Source organism: Quercus suber, unplaced genomic scaffold, assembly GCF_002906115.3.
Source record: "Quercus suber isolate HL8 unplaced genomic scaffold, Cork oak 2.0 scaffold_122, whole genome shotgun sequence".
In the NCBI taxonomy this organism is placed as follows: domain Eukaryota; kingdom Viridiplantae; phylum Streptophyta; class Magnoliopsida; order Fagales; family Fagaceae; genus Quercus; species Quercus suber.
In genome coordinates this window covers 968,815-986,839 of record NW_027069587.1, presented here as the reverse complement: position 1 = coordinate 986,839, position 18,025 = coordinate 968,815, and the positions used below count along the sequence as shown (strand labels likewise).

At 30.7% G+C, this 18,025-nt stretch overlaps 2 non-coding genes and 1 pseudogene across 2 annotated transcripts; all 3 read left to right on the top strand.

Annotated features, from left to right (window-relative positions):
- The first annotated feature begins 635 nt into the window (after nucleotides 1–635).
- LOC136068575 (acetylserotonin O-methyltransferase-like) lies at nucleotides 636–3,033 on the top strand (annotated as a pseudogene).
- Nucleotides 3,034–3,822: 789 nt separating this feature from the next.
- LOC112000538 (U4 spliceosomal RNA) lies at nucleotides 3,823–3,975 on the top strand. The gene has a single exon (XR_010629956.1). It is a non-coding gene; the product is annotated as a U4 spliceosomal RNA (small nuclear RNA).
- An 11,479-nt stretch (nucleotides 3,976–15,454) lies between these two features.
- LOC112037014 (U5 spliceosomal RNA) lies at nucleotides 15,455–15,568 on the top strand. The gene has a single exon (XR_002885712.1). It is a non-coding gene; the product is annotated as a U5 spliceosomal RNA (small nuclear RNA).
- The last annotated feature ends 2,457 nt before the right edge of the window (nucleotides 15,569–18,025 follow it).

The following is an 18,025-nucleotide window of genomic DNA, read 5'->3' as shown; positions in this document are numbered from 1 at the left end:
TATATAATTTTTCCTTCAATTTTAAAATGATTTTTCCAATTTTTAGCCCTATAAATCCCATCCCTATAAATGCAACATACTACTTATTTATTTACTTTCACTACCCTATAATAAATTTATATAATTAATCCAACCCACCTCTTATTTATTTAGTTCCACTATCAAGCCTAACTCAAAGTCTTTTCAGTTCAGCTTAAAGGAAAAAGAAATTAAAAATAAAAAATGTTCAAGCCGGTTTGGTGTGAGCCTTTCAGCTTAAAGGAAGAAAGAAAAAAAAATACATTTCTAAAAGTTGAAGTATAGCATTTATTGTTACTACGCTACAGTTCAGCCACATTAACGGCCATGATATCTTTATAAAAAAAAATGACATATTTTTTTAAAATATTAATATCTAAGGATGATTTTACACATTCTAAAATAATGATTTTTTTTTTTTTGAAAGGCATTCTAAAATAATAATTAAATACATGTAACTTACTGACATAATAATGCTATAATTATTATCATTGAAAACATGTAGTCATAAAATACTTTATTTATAAATAATAATAAAAACCAAAATAAAAAAAAATAGGAATTCTTCACTGGACATACCATCTTTTTTTTTTTTCTATTTTTTTTTTTTTTTTTTAAATCCTGATCTTAGCTAGCTCTTCAATGAAGCAATGGCTTGTGATGCAAGGCTAGTGGTGCCCGCGATGATTCAAGGTTGTCCAGGATTATTTGATGGGCTTAGCAGTTTGGTAGATGTGGGTGGAGGCAATGGAACCACTATAAAGTTGTTGGTTAAGGCATGTCCATGGCTTCAAGGCATCAACTTTGATCTTCCTCATGTTGTCTCTGTTGCTGCAGAGATCAGCGGAGTTAAACATGTTGGGGGTGATATGTTTGAAACTGTTCCAAAGGCTGATGCTGCTTTCATAATGGTAAGTTCATGCAAATGAAAAAGGCGCCCTCAGTGTATAGGTCATTTATGTGTTTAGGAAGCCACTTCAGAATGAAGACCTGCTTTTAACCTAGCTAAAACACACACATAAAAGGTTTTGTAAAAGGTCTTCAAGTAGTTTCAACTTTCAAATCTTTCATACCTCCGAAATATATGCCATTAAGCCTACAAGATAAGGCAATACTATGTATTTGAAAATAAGAAACATGAACAAGAGTTACAAGACACGACACACAATATAAGAAAATTAAATAATTAATTAATATATATCTTTCGGTATATTTTTAAAAACATATTTTATGTTTAAGTTTTCAATATAAAATCATTGAAATTATGTTTAAAATAGAAGGAATTTTTAAATAAGAAGTTATATTTTTTTTCTCTTCAGACACGCAAAATTGTCCTAGACATGTTTTTGTTTGTCATGCTTGACGAGGACAGGTCGAGGATTTTATTGAGGCGTCCAAACTTCTTAGGTTTAAAATGGCAATATTGTTACTTCAACCGTAAGCTTAAATTTTTCCTCAGCTTCCATGCTCCTTTTATGTAAAATGTAATAGCATATGATTTTCTATTAGAATCAAAATTGGTTTGGTATTTCTCAAGTTGAAGTACACCGTACCCTTTTTAAGATATCCGGTTCTTTGGCTTAAGTAGTTTACTTTGAGAATTGCACCGGGTTCTGCATGATTGGGCAGACAACGAGTGCATCTAAATCCTTAAAAAATGCAAAGAGAGGACCTTGAAAGAGTGGGGATTTGTTCTTGGAGAGGCTGGATTTAGTAGATACACAGTGAAACCAATTCGTGCTTTGCAATCAGTAATTGAGGCATGTCCATAATTTATCTCTACTTAAAAATATGAACTATTGTGGATCTTTGGTCCTAAGTATTGATTCTCTTTCGCTCTGTTGTTATGGCTACTTAATTCAATAAAACCAGTTTAAGTTGATGTAGTTTGCTTGGTATTAAGTGCATCTATATGACTATCGAAATTTTTTTTTTTTTTTTTCTTCTTCTTTATTATGTCTTTCCATCCTAATTCAATTAAAACATTAATTTCTGAGGAAACTTTTTTTTGGCTAGAAAATATCATTCATTAAAAAAAATACTTGATCTTTCTCACGTTGTCTCTGTTGCTGCCGAGATCAGCGGAGTTAAACATGTTGGGGGTGATATGTTTGAAAGTGTTCCAAAGGTCTGATGCTGCTTTCATAATGTAAGTTCATGCAAATGAAAAAGGCGCCCTCAGTGTATAAGTCATTTATGTGTTTAGGAAGCCACTTCAGAATGAAGACCTGCTTTTAACCTAGCTGAAACACACACTAAAAGGTTTTGTAAAAGGTCTTCAAGTAGTTTCAACTTTCAAATCTTTCATACTCATTACCTCCGAAATATATGCCATTAAGCCTATTAGATAAGACAATACTATGCTATTTGAAGAATAAGAAACATGAACAAGAGTTACAAGACACGACACACAATATACGAAAATTAAATTACTAATTAATACATATCTTTCGGTATATTTTTAAAAACATATTTTATGTTTAAGTTTTCAAAATAAAATCTTGAAATTATGTTTAAAATAGAAGGAATTTTTAAATAATGAAGTTATATTATTTTTCTCTTCAGACACACAAAATTGTCCTAGACATGTTTTTGTTTGTCATGTTTGACAGGACAGGTCAAGGATTTTATTGAGGCGTCCAACTTCTTAGGTTAAAATGGCAAATTGTTACTTCAACTCGTAAGCTTAAAGTTTTCCTCGGCTTCCATGCTCCTTTTATGTAAAATGTAATAGCATATGATTCTCTATTAGAATCAAATTGGTTTGGTATTTCTCAAGTTGAAGTTACACCGTACCCTTTTTAAGATATCGGTTCTTTGGCTTAAGTAGTTTACTTTGAGAATTGCCCCCCGGTTCTGCATGATTGGGCAGACAACGAGTGCATCTAAATCCTTAAAAAATGCAAAGAGAGGACCTTGAAAGAGTGGGGATTTGTTCTTGGAGAGGCTGGATTTAGTAGATACACAGGGAAACCAATTCGTGCTTTGCAATCAGTAATTGAGGCACGTCCATAATTTATCTCTACCTAAAATATGAACTATTGTGGATCTTTGGTCCTAAGTATTGATTCTCTTTCGCTCTGTTGTTATGGCTACTTAATTCAATAAAACCAGTTTAAGTTGATGTAGTTTGCTAGGTATTAAGTGCATCTATATGACTATCGAAATTTTTTTTTCTTTTTTTCCTCTTCTTTATTATGTCTTTCCATCCTAATTCAATTAAAACATTGGTGAAACGAAAATTTCTGAAGAAACTTTTTTTGGCCAGAAAATATCATTCATTAAAAAAAAATAATAAAAAGTCAAATCTGCCCCACAGTTTAGAAAATAATTTTGTAGTCTTATAATAATTTAACAAACTTAATCAATTATTATAACATTTCCACATATTACTTCAGTGCATTCAAATAGTAAGACATGCTGAATAAAAAAATTTAATTCAAAATTAGTTATAAAACTGAAACTGACTCATATCATATATAGGCTACAGTGAACAAGGGAGAAACTGAGCACAAATTTTTTCTTTTTTGTTTTCTTTTTTTCCTTGTAAAAAAGAGAATTGCAACCCACATCGTTTGTGTCTGGCAGATTGTGCTACACAGCTGAATATAAGTTATAAAACTGAAACTGACTCATTCATATATAGGCTACAGTGAACAAGGAAGAAACTGAGCACAAATTTTTTCTTTTTGTTTTCTTTTTTTTCCTTGTAAAAAAGAGAATTGCAACCCACATAGTTTGTGTCTGGCAGATTGTGCTACACAGCTGAATATAAATAGTAGAGCAAAACCACATTAACAATCCATCTTTGCGCTTGGGGCAACGACGCAGCCAGTGAGGTTCTAATTGAGGTGCGTCTATTGCTGGTTGAAAACTATTTCCAAACCCCCTCTTAGGCCTGGGTTCAGCCTTGGCCTTTGAGAATTTCTGGAAGGGCTGCCTCTTTAGGGTAAAGCCCTACAATTACTAGTTCTCAAAACTTATTGTCTTATTTAATTGCTAACCTATGAATATTAAAAAAAAAAAAATAAAAAAACTCTTATTAATTGCAATAACTTTTTCTTGCCAAGAAGAAAGCACATCAAATGTTCGAAAGGGATGTGGACAAATATAAGAGAAATTTAAAATACAAATCTTTTCACAACTTACTAATATAGAAATTTGTGATCATAACATATACTTACATGAATTCGTCATTGATATCGTCTTTATTATACATCATTCATAACAAGTGACATCAATGGTTATTGCATTTCTACACTTATCAATATACAAAGGTCAACTTATCAAAATATTATTAGCAATGCTAGGGTGGTGGAGTCTACATCAATATTTTGATGTTTATCAAGAGATATGATTGATTCATGGGATGGGGAGTGGGAGTGGGGGAGTCCCATTAGGGATGTTTAATAGGTCCAAGTCGAGGGGGTTTGTTCTCTCTCAAAATTGAGAGTTAATCTTGAGAGAGAGAGAGAGAGAGAAGGAGAAGGAGAGATAAAAGAGAGAATAAAAAACCATTGATGTCAAAAATCTGTATAGAGAGAGAGAGGTGACTTTTGATTTAAGTGGGATAGAATAAAAAAAAATGTATATGGATTTCTTTAAATTTAGCTAGAAACAAAAACTTTTCCAAAAGAAAAGGTAAATAAGTATGAAATATATTCTTTTGGACCAAAATTACAAGGCCATTTCTATTTGGTAACCCTAGGCAATTGTTGGGGGGTTGAACCAATGAAAATAAAATAATATAAATGTAATTGTTGAAATATAATAATATAAATGTAATGTTGAAATATATAGTAACGAGGATTTTGTGACCAGCTTAATGGGTTTTTGTAAGTTCCAACATGTTATATTGAAGCTGGTTAGCTAAAATCCATTATGTACCTTTCAAAATTATTTGCAATGCAATGAGATTTTATTTGGCTTTGGTATACTGTTGTTGTGGTTGTGATATCAGATACTAAAGGCCATTGAAGCTAAATGCAAATTTGTTAACTATTCTTGCATTTGATGGATAAAGAAAAAAATATATTAAGGTTGTGTAGGTGTCTATTTGTTAAAATAGCCACATATAAGTTTTTTGGATTAATTTGGCTAAAACCTTGTAGAGATTGATGTGATGCTCTTATGATATACAAAATGACTAAAGTTAAGTGATTAATAATAAAAATTTATATGGAGAGAGAGAGAGAGAGAGAGAGAGAGAGATGGAAACGTTCTTTAAACTCTTCAATAAGGGAGGAAAAACATAAATTCAATAAATGAGCTCTTTAGTGTGTTCTCAACAGTTTCCATATCAAAATTAATATTTCACATATTTATGAACACAAGCATTTTCAATTCGTTGTGCCAATTCAATATTTTTCTATAAAAAAGTTACATATCTTTCATTCTACAACTGAAGACGATTAACACTTACTATCTAAAGAATTTCAAGAGTAAGTGTTGATGGAAGGCTACAAACAATTTGTTGTGAAGGCTTTTATGATCGTATTAATGGCATTCTTAGCTTTTATTGGAAGCACACAAGGGCAGCCAATTTGTTGCTTTCGTGAGGCTTGTTGCTGCCAAAATTGTAGGAATCCTCCGCACGTAGGTGGTGGAGGTTGGGGTACAAACTGGGGTAAAAACATATAAAATGTATGAGTGAAGTATGAATAACATATGAAATATATGAGTAAATTATTTTAACTTTTGGTTGATTTGCTATATTTTTTGTATGTTGCCGCACTCTCTCTCTCCCTCCTTTCTCTGTCTCTCTCCATATAGCATGGTACAAGCATAAAACACCACAATAGCTACTACTATTGACATGACAAACTTCTCTCAAATGAGGAATTTTAGAGCTTCAACTTAGCAAAAATAACAATTGGGATTTAATGTAATTGAGTTTTCTTTTGAAGCGTAACTTTTTTATGTCATTTTATATACTTTAAAAAATGGTTGGAAGTTGCTTACATGGATGAAACACAATGACGAGTTACACTATTCCCAGGGGCCATAGCTTTTGCTTAGACCAATGATTGTGTTTCTTCACAACTTTGGTCATACTAAACAAAAAATGGTTCCAACTTAAGCTATTACTTATATGTCGACATACAGTGTAGTTATACAAATTAAGAGTCAATGACTTTAACACAATAAGGTGAAAAAGATTTACGTAATACCTTTATCATTAAGTACTTTACATAAAAAATGCAATAAAGAACTTAACATTAGACCATATTTAGAGATTGTAACATATGGGGCACTCTATTTTGACTATTTGAAAATAATATTAATAAATATGGCTGCCCCACCCCTGTACGTGCCTCCGCCCTGCCATAGCTTTTGCTTAGACCAATGATTGTGTTTCTTCACAACTTTGTCATACAAAAATGGTTCCAACTTCATATATTTGATAAATCAAGAAAAAAAAAAAAAGAAGCTTCGTCTAACTAAAACAACAAGGGTGACTATTCATATCTGATATTCATTTCTTCTTTATTATATCAATTTCAATACTTATTATTTTAAACCACATATTTTCAATTCTCAACTAGTACATAATCACACCACCGCACTTCTTAGGCTAGTACATAAAGAATACCATGTGCTTGCCACCACTTATTTTGCGGCATACATCAATTTTTGGAGGGGTTGAGTTAAACCCCTTACCAATTTTGTTTAAGTTTTTTTTTTTAATGACACACACACACACATATATATATTCTCTCTACAATCTAAGGATCATCTGGGCGTTTAATCGCTATAATGTGATAAACATTACATTAATGAAATCTTGTAGTAAAGAAATCAACATTGACATTTTTGTAATTAATTCGAAAAAATCTAGCACCAGTAATATCTATATTGACCATTTGAAATTAACCCTATTGGTAATTAAACTTGGGATGTTACAAGTTTTCCAATTTTCCTTTTATAGTTTCTCGTTTCTATTATAGGAGAATGACAATATCGAAGAACTACTAGATTCTAAGCAATGTCAAATGATTTTCATAAATGTGTAGTATTGGCCTAGCCCAAATCTGGGCCTAGCAAAGGTGGAGTTGGGGGTTCCACCTCCAAAAAAAAAAAAAAAAAAAAAAAAAAAAACTAAATATAAGGTTCTATAGTGGAATTATTTGTTCATTTTCATTATTTCTGAAGAAACTTTTTTTTTTTAATGAAATTATTTGTTCATTTTCATTACTTCGTAGAGCCCACTAAAACATAAAAGTAATACTACAAACACAAACTAATTTACAACATTTTTACAAACAGCTAATGTGGCTTTAGTCATTTTCAAATAATTATTGGTAAACATAAATATGATATTAGTAGTGGATCCATATTAGAACTAATAAGAATTTGCTACATCAATAGTTTGAAAAATGTTAGCTTCTGTTATATAGTATTTATAGATTAGACTTTAGGTGCCAATTATAATATGCAAAGAAATTCCAATTATGACAAAATTAACTAGTTAGAACTTAGAACCATAGTTAAATGTTAAACAACAACGAATTATCCAAAAAAGTATATATATATATATAAATTCTGTCCATCTATATAATAGTCACAACATGAGTAAAAGATATTGGAATCCTATACATTTTCATTAGAAGCACCTTGAGGTTCTTGTTGAACTACAAAATTATTGCCAACAACAATTGTATTTTCAATTTCTTATCTCTTTTGAATTAACCCAATGCATAACTTTAGAACCCAATTACTTGAAACAAAACTCAATCATTCTCTTAAAAAAAATAAAAACAGAAAACAAAAGAAAACATGGTCAAATAGAGTATATACGGAGCAACCCATTCCCGAATAATGTAGGTAATTAGCCTACTACATTAAGGCCCAAGGATTCTTTATGCAAACCAAATTAAGACTAAGAGTACTATAAAAGAATATTGGAGATTCCTAATCTCCTCTATCTCTCGTTACAATTCTCAACCCTACCTTTTAGCCTTTATTACTCATGATGATTGCTCTTTATCATCAAATCAAGATATTAATTGGTTTTTAATGTAAACGAGGTATGAATCCTAGATCTTCTATTCAACAAAAACTTTTACCAATTGAACAAACTGAAACTCATTTTTTATGGCACTTTTCTACATCAAAAGAATCTGTGATGTCAAAGTTATAGAGCCCAAAGGATGAATCAAACATACAAAAATGTAAACAATAAAATTTCTTTTTCAAGAATCCAAAATGCAAGTTAACGCAAATATTCATTTTTTAATGAAAGTTATTTACAACATTTTGTATAACATTAAAACGTATAAAAAATTTCAAAATTATTATTTTAGTTTTTTTTTTTTTAAATTCAAATTCTATTTTTTCTATCCTACAATTCAAAACACCAAAAAATGTAACTCAAAAATTAATAAAACTTAACAATTATTAGTTGGAAAAAAAAAAAAAAAAAAAAAAAAAAAAAAAAAAAAAAAAAAAAAACTCAAAAATTAATGAAACTTTACAATGATTTATTGGACAAATTAGGAAAACAATATGTTATTGATAATCTATTGAGATTATTTTCTTTGTAGAACTTGCAAATTCTTCCACCCAAAAAGATTATCAAATAAACAATTATTAGTAAAATATCATAATTAAGTTTCTATACATGCGTTGTTATAAAAAATAAAAAATATAATTATAATAATAATAATTGTGGGTCCTAAGAATCCGATGATCCCAGCCCATTTCATATTAAGCCCAAGGCTCATGCTGAGGAGGAAGAAACGTCCAAGGACAAAGTTAGAAAGTCCAAATTGCCCAAGAACCTTGCCAAGGACAATCCTGTCCTCGGCCAACCAAGACCATGGAAGGAGGAAGTAATGGGCCATCAAAGGTAGCCTCCCTAAGCACCCTAGGAAAAAGACAAGTATTATGGGCCATCCAGGGAAGCATGGTGGAGGAGCAATTCATGGAGGAACTGTCACCTCCACATTAAATGCTCACAACTAACATTCTGGCCGCATTAATGGAGAAATGACCCTTGAACAGTGCTATCTTGGTTGTTGTAACTCACAGGAGGTTTGGTAAGGTGGCTGATGGGACGGGTAGTCAGAGGGGGGTATGGATGATCAACAAGTGGAAGAAAGAGATCGTGGGAGGAAGACTATATAATAGGGAAAAACAGGTCAAAAGGGAGGAGGATTCAAGGAACCATCCTCATTCAATAGTTACTACAAAGCTCCTCAGATATAGCCGATGATAGTTTTTCTTAAATAATCTCAATTCGTCTATGTTTGGTGGTGATGAACATCATATTGACCGTTGTCCATGCACTAAGGCCTAGTTCTTAAACTCATTCTCTACAAATTCATTGTATTGGACTAGTTAGATCTAAGTCCACTCGTCCAGTAGCAGAAGTGCTCAGATCCAGTCCCTACAATAATAATAATAATAATAATAATACAATTGCAAAAGTTAAAATATGTCACTCGTCCAATTATTTTTGTTTGATTAACCTTTACTTTTGTCTGAATAAGTGACACTATAGAGTACTTCTAATACAACTATTTAGAGTTCTTTCTCTGCAGAAATTAAAAATTTGTATCCCCAAAAAGACTAAAAGATAAACAGTGTACAATTACTACTTTTACTTTCAGGTGTTTGATACAACATTTCCCAGTTCTTTCTTAGAGCATTAGCATTAACCTCACCAAATTAAACAGTTTTTCAACAAAAATTTGGCTAAACTCAACCAAAATTACCCTACATTAGCCTCAACAATTTAACAAATTTTTTTAACAATGAATAGTATCTCATTACATGTATTAAGGACTATTCATCACTACATCAAAAGGAAAATTATTTTTTATTCCAAAGCTCTCTCTCTCTCTCTCAACGTATAGCATGGTACAAGCATGAACACCACAATAGCTACTACTATTGACACGACAAACTTCTCGAATGAGGAATTTTAGAGCTTCAACTTAGCAAAAATAACAATTGGGATTTAATGTAATTGATTTTTTTTTTTTTTGAAGCGTAATATTTTTATGTCATTTTATGTACTTTAAAAAATCAATTGGAAGTTGCTTACATGGATGAAACACAGTGACACAGTTACACTATTCCTAGGGCCCAAAGCTTTTGCTTAGACCAATAATTGTATTTCTTCACAACTTTGTTCATACTAACAAAAAATGGTTCCAACTTCATATATTTGATAAATCAAGAATAGAAAATAAAAGAAGTTTCATCTAACAAAAACAACAAAGGGTGCACTATTCATATCTGATATTCATTTTCTTCTTTTAATTATAACGCTAATTTCAATACTTATTATTTGATATTCATTTTCTTCTTTTAATTATAATGCTAATTTCAATACTTATTATTTTAAATCGCATATTTTCAATTCTCACCTAGTACATAATCATAACACCATACTTCTTAGGCTAGTATATATAAAACTAAAGATATTTGGCTTTTTGTTGACTTCTTCAAAGACACATCAACTTGAAACTAGGATGAGAAATAAAGCAAAACCCAATTTTTTGCACTTTTTTTCAGTTTAAAAATTGAATATCCTCCTAATACTTTTGAGACTCTTGTTAAAAAACATTTTGGGCGCCTTTTTTTTGTTCCAATGGAGAGCCTTAGAGTCTTTTTATAAAATTTTGGAGTACAATGAGCCTTAGGCACTGATGGTTTTTTAAATCACGAGTAAAAACGAATATAACCAGTATCAACTTGTTAGATATAGTCAATTACGAGCTAAAAGAAAAGGACCACAAAATAGCCAATAACTATTAGCGGTAGTTGCGAAGTTTCTGTTGCATATAATAAGGGACAAAATGGGCTTCTGCCCTTTTCGAGCAAATTATATAGGAAAATGCCCCCTTCCCAAACTAAATAGGGAAATACTCATCTTTTAAAACTCGATTTTTGATAAATCGAGTTAAGCTCTATAGTGGCGTTTTTAAGGAGCTTATAGTAACGTTTTAAAGACATATAGTGACGTTTTTTAACTTGACTTCAATGAAATCGAGTTATAGGTAAAAAAAGGCCACTATAGGTCTATTTCATTGCCTATAACTTAATTTCATTGAAGTCAAGTTAAAAAACGTCACTATAGATCCTTAAAACGTCACTATAAACTCTTTAAAACGCCACTATAGGGCTTCAGAAATTTTTTTTTCTAATTCGATTTATCAAAAATCGAGTTTTAAAAAAGGGATATTTTCTTATTTAATTTGGAAATGAGGACATTTCCCTATATAATTTGCCCGAAAAGAGCAAAAGCTCATTTTGTCCATATAATAAGTTTTTGGCTGACAAAGATACACAATAGCCAATATATAAAGTAACCAATAAATCTACCTGCCAATTACATTTCGGGTTGGTACTCCATATCTACCTTAACTGTTAAGGATTCCAAATTGCAAATGTGAAGCATAAACACCATTTGTTTTTGTTTTGTTTTTTTATTGAGAAGTGTAAACTATAACACCTGTTTTTTGTGAATATTCCATGAAAAACCTGTCTTCAATCAGCCAACTAGATAGTATAATTACTACTTGCCTACTTGGTTAGTGATTAACTACTTGAATAAGAGTAATGCTACAATTACAAATTATTTTACAACATTTTTACAAATTATATTTGTGATTAAGTTCTTACTAGTTCTCATCTAGGCCTGTCAATAAATTTTTTTTTTTTTATTTACTAATAATCACTCACCACATCAACAATTTACAAAAAAAAAATTATAAAAAAACTTATATCTCTAGCATTTTCCCTCAAGAAAACAACTAGCAAGATAGATTATTAAATTTATATTGCATAAGGCTAGGCTAATTGAAACATACCAAGATATCATCTATGTATTAATTTGTTGAATATTTGTCTGTTAGATATTATATGAAAAGTTAAGGATATTTCAATCTAAAGGCACGTTTCAGGGAGATAAAATATTGGAAAGAGAACAATTAAGGCCTTAATATAATATAGGATTTTACTCAATTCAAAAGTTTTAACTTTTAAGTCTTCATCAGAATCTCATCAAAGTGTTTGGAATTTTCCGCTTTCACGTTCAAACTAGTATATATTAGAGGACACTATCTAAGTGTTTGGAATTTTCTTCTAAAACCATTTGGAATAAGTTCCTGCAACAAGTACATGATGTACTTAATAGTCTTGTAATTTTTTTAAATTATTAAATAGATCATATGATTTGATATATATATGTGGTCTTCTAAACTGTCATGTAATCCGATTTAAATATAAAATAAAGGGATAATTACAGTAAACCCACCTGTGGTATGACCCGTTTTCACTTTACCTACCCATGGTTTAAAACTTTACACTTTGCCCACTTGAAGTTAGTCCCATTAGCCTTCCGTAACCCACCTCTCCGTTAGCCATTAGAAAAACACATTTTTAGGCAAAAACAAATATAACAATAATCAAAAAGCTAGGGTTTTTCATTACTTATGAACTTCAAGGAGAACAAAGTGGAGGAACAACACACCAATCAAATGGCTTAATGAAATTATTTTTAATCTATAACAATATCAACAATTTCACAACAACGGAGTCATGGAAGTTCTCAAAAAGAAGAAGAAGAAGAATAAGAAATAAATTTATTATAGCCTTAGACTTCATTATACCGAATCTCCAAAACCCATCTCTTTCTTCTTCTTCTTCAAGAACCCACAAAGACTAGAATAAGATTCATTCCATTTCATGGTAAAATGGAGAGAGTTCAGTTTACAAATTTTTTTTTTTTTTTAAATAGTTTGTATAGTGCTACATCATTTAAAAATCTATGCCCTTTCTTTATTATTTGTAAGCACATAAACATAGAAAATTAATTACACTCGCTTATAAACAAACCTCAAGTCAGTTTGTTGGCAAATTCCAGGGGTCTGTTTTTACATGTATGTTAAAGGTGATGCATTTTACACCACTCTTTACTAGCTTATTTTCTGTGACCAGTTTAAGACTGCTCTTTAGAGCATCCCTAACCAAGCTTCATTTGAAAAGGGGTGGCAATTCACATTAGCAGGTAATATATGCTCATGTCATGTCATCCTAATGCAACCCAGTTAATAATTGCATCAAAACCTCTCAATCATTTTTCTTTTCTGAGAAAGAACCTCTCAATCTTAACACAACTTGTTTATTATGTGGGTTTACAAAACATAACTCATTTCAACCCATTTAATACACAATTTAAGAAAGATAATACTAAAAGAGAGATTTTTTAATCTCTTTTTTTGGAGATATAATGTAGGAACTTTAAAGTTTCAATGAAGAATTTATCAATATAACCATTAAATTTTTTTCCTTACTCAATTATATTAAAATTTAAACAAATGTTAGATAAAATGGTATTTATTTATATGAATCATGTCATCTTAGATTGATTGTGGGCTAAGTAGGTCAACACATAATTGACTCATTCAGTAATTGTGTTGAAGCATGTCGACTCAATTTAACAAGAACTCATTTATACTAAATACTAACCATAAAAAACACTTGCTCTTATCATATTCACGAATCATGTCAAATATTGCTACACCTAGTTGAGGTAGTGGAAGCTTTTATACCTAGTTTTTTTTTGCATGCAACAAAAGAATAGTGCATTTATGCAAAAATAAAATCGAGAAATATAAAAGACATTCACATAGGAACACAAAAGATTTATGTAGGTCAGTCTTAAACCTACGTCCACTAGGCGACGTCTAAGAAAAAATCTCACCAACAAAATATATAGGCAGATTACAAATGTGGCACAAAAGAACTCTTAGGAAAATTCAAAACTCAAATACACCCAAAAAAACTCTCTTTCATAAATAGAAAAACTCTCTAATTCATTGACAGCTTAATACAACAGTTTTTTATCCTTCCTTCTTGAGTTCACTTCTCGTTCTTGTTTTCCACTTGTCTCTTTCAGGCATCTTATTGGTGGCTTTAGGGGATTACTTTTGGCATTATTTGAAGATATGAGGACATCTTTTGGCTTTAGAGGGTTCTAATTATATTATGCTACATTTTTTGTATTGTTATAAAACATTTTAAGTTATTGTATGTGTTGTAAACAATTATTGTATGAAAGGAGTTTGAATTTGATACTTGTTTTAATTTTAACTTGTGGAATGTATGGATCGATATTTTATAAATGTGTTGTTGAAATAAATGTGTTAATCAAATGTGAGGTTTTAATAATGTAATGACAGGTTACAGGTTAATATCAACGTCATGAAAATAATAAAAATAGAAAATATGCTTTAGTGACGAATTTTTTCGTCACAAATATGGCAACAAAAAATTGTTTTAGTGACGAAATATTTGTCACTAAATACAGCGGAATTTTGTAAGAAATGGTTTTAGTGACAAAAATTTTCGTCACTATATGTGCATGGATTTTCTTAAAAATAGTTTTAGTGACAAATATTTTCATCACTATATGTACCCGAAAATAGTTTTAGTGACGAAATTTTTCGTCACTAAATATGATTTAATAAACTAAAATGGTTTTAGTGACGAAATATTTTCATTACTAAATACTGTTTTTAGCGAGGAAAACATTTAGCGACGAAACGTTTTCGTCGCTAAAAGTTTTTTTTTTTTTTACCAAATTGGACTTTTAGTGACGAAATTTTTCGTCGCTAAAAGTCGCCAGGACTTTTAGCGACGGGGCTACAGTGACGAAAGGAATTTCATCACTAAAAGTTCAATTTCGTCACTAAAGGTTCTTAGTGACGAAAAACTGGACTTTTAGTGACGAATTTTTTCGTCACTAAAAATACATTTTCTTGTAGTGAATGTGGCACAAAAGAACTCTTAGAAAAATTCAAAACTCAAATACACCCAAAAAAAACTCTCTTTCATAAATAGAAAAACTCTCTAATTCATTGACAGCTTAATACAACGGTTTTTTATCTTTCCTTCTTGAGTTCACTTCTCTTTCTTGTTTTCCACTTTTCTCTTTCAGGCTCTCTCCCATCCTTTGATCTGCATAACTTCATGTTGCAAAGATAATCAAAACACTTTCACTACTCTGAAATATGTAATGCATTTGCGTACAGTGGATTTAAAACTAAATGGACATTTTGATATATCTTAATAATCTTATATGTATAAATATTCAAACCAATAAAATCAACATTTTAAAAATCCATTTTACATGACGATAATTGAAAATTTGCCATCACGATAGTTGATTTCAAGGATGTAATTAAAAACACCCTTGTAACCATTCTTGTTAACTTCTTTTTAGTATCAGTATTTCTTGTCCCTTTTGGATTATCCTACTCTGTATGCACAAATTCCATCAAGCATACCATAGGTCAATATTTTATAACTCCTTGTTTAAGGCCTAATGCAGAATATAACGTAGTCCCACATTGTCTAGAAGATAAAACAAAAAATGGGGAACTCTTAATTATAAGTTGCTCTAACCAGATGACTTAACTCATGGAGCTGTGTGGTGAGCACAAAGCGAACTATTCTTTCGCCTTTTACTAAATATTACCGTGTGCTTGCCACTTATTGTGGCATACATTAATTTTTGGAGGGGTTAACCTAAACCCCTTACCAAGTTTAGTTAAGGTTATATTTCATGGCATATATTTTTTTTTATTAAGTCAATCATCATCTTCATATGAAATAGTACTTTCCTCAAAGAAACCTAGCACAAGATATGTCAAACACCCTTTTGGTAAATGGAATACAGCATAGCATAGGTGCATGGAGTGGGGGTTTCCACCTCTAAGAAAGAAAAAAAATTAGAATATTAGACTTTGTCAAAGTATTGACATTATAAATAAATAAGAATTTATGCGGGCATAAAATACACCACTTTTGTCACAATTCACCACGTGATGGATGTGTGAATCCATATAAATCTACCATTTTTTTTCTATCATTCGCAACTCGTTATAAGGTGAGTTATAGTATAAGTAGTGTAATTTGTTTTGGTCCTATCATTTTAATTTCATGAATAAATAAAAGAAAGATGGGATCTGACTGTTCTTATAAGTTGTTCAGCCTTATTAATTACATAGTAATGAGATTTTTTTTTTTTTTTATAGGGTTTTTTTTTTTTTTCTACAACTTACATTCTTTGAATTATGAGTCAGATTATATTCTTTTTTTTTTTTTTTAAGAAAATAGTAATAATTATTAGAACACACAAACATGAAAGTAATATATAGAGTTTTTTAAACTGACTTATAATACATTACATAACTAGAGTCAGATTATATTCAGTTAGCTAAAGTAACCATGGGTGAGATGAAATTAATTGAGGGATAGAGCTATATCTAAAGTTTGAGAGTCATCCCTGTAAACACAAATTTTTCCAATTGTAGAAAATCAAACAATTGAAAAGAAAGATGGTTTGCAAATATAAATTTTGTATTAATAAATAATGAGTACAATCTCTATTTTAATTCTTTTACAAAAGAATACCCTTTTATTCTATTTTCTTTGAACTTGACTCGAACAAGAAATCTTCTTGACTTTGGTTGGAAGATGGATTGAACAGTCTTCACAACAAATCTCTAGCTTCGAGCTTATTAGAGATTTATTATTCTTTAAGTCTTCGAATGTGAAGGCTCTTAGATTGAAGTTCTTCGGGGCTTTAGAGGCTTGATCCGTTGAGCTTCAAAGATTTGGATTTGTTGAGGTTTATAGAGGCTTTTTAGCTTAATTCCAATAGAACTTCAAAGAACTCAAACAAGAGATCTTCTTGACTTTGGTTGGAAGATGGATTGAATAGTCTTCACAACAAATCTCTAGTCTTAAGCCTGTTAGAGATTTGTTGTCCTTCAAGTTCTTCAAGCCCTTTGAATGTTCTTCAAGCTCTTCAAAGATGCTTCAAGTTCTTCAAAGGCTCTTAGACAGAAGTTCTCCAAAGCTTGGGCCTCTTGAAAATCTGGTGTTCAAAATGAGAGGGAATGTCCTCTATTTATAGTGATTTTAGAAGATAAACTCCACCTTGAATTGATATACTTGAAAGTATGTAGTAGACTTTTAATTGGCCCAAATTCTTCTTAGAGATAATTATCTCTATTTATCTATTTTGATAAATACCATATTTTGATAAAGATAATAATCAATAAAGATAAATAATTATCTCTATTTAATTTATTTTAATAAAGATAATTATCTATCAATTTTGAATAGAAAATTTATCTTTATTTTATTTATTTATAAAGATAATTATCCATAAATTTTGTATAGGAAATTTATCTTTATCTTGTGGGCCAAATGACACATGGCAAATTTTGATATGTGAATGCGATGTCAATTTGGACGACACATGTCATCATTTGATTTAATTAATTTAATGAGTTTAATTAAAATTTGCCACTAAACTTTGATGTGGCATTTTATAATTGGCTTAAAATTTTGCCTCTTACAAATGCCCCCTCAAGACTTGGACATGTCCACAACTTTGAGTGTGGAAAGTGGACGAGTCTCGCTTTGCACGGTATTAAATTTTGTATATAGCATCGCAGGACCCATACTTTTCTAATATAGATCCAGACCATCAATTTTTTTTTTTTAAATGCCCCAATTCGTAGCCTTGGGCTCTTCTGGAAAGGCCCACCGACATAACATGCATGTTATGTTATGACTTACATAAGAATTTCTAATCATCAAAATCTTCTTCCCAGTAACTCCATGTGAACTTCAATTCCGAATAGCTCCACGTGAACATTAATAATAAATGGACATTAGATCGTCTTTTACCCCAAGTGGACTTCTTTTCATAGTTAAATTATGATGAGAAGACTTCTAATAGGAATAAAGGAGACAACCTCAACCGTTTGAGACAAAGTCCGAACTGAATAAGGATTTGAACTCTTATATTTCAAAGAATCCCACTTAAACTCGAACTTCAGTAGATAACAGTAAGCAGAAAATTTCTTTCTTATCGCAACTCAAGACTTCTTCTCCCATTTAAACTCTTCCTTCATACAAGAATTCTTCTTTATTTTGACTTCTTTTCCTGGTTAATCTAGTCTTGACTAGATGAGTTTTA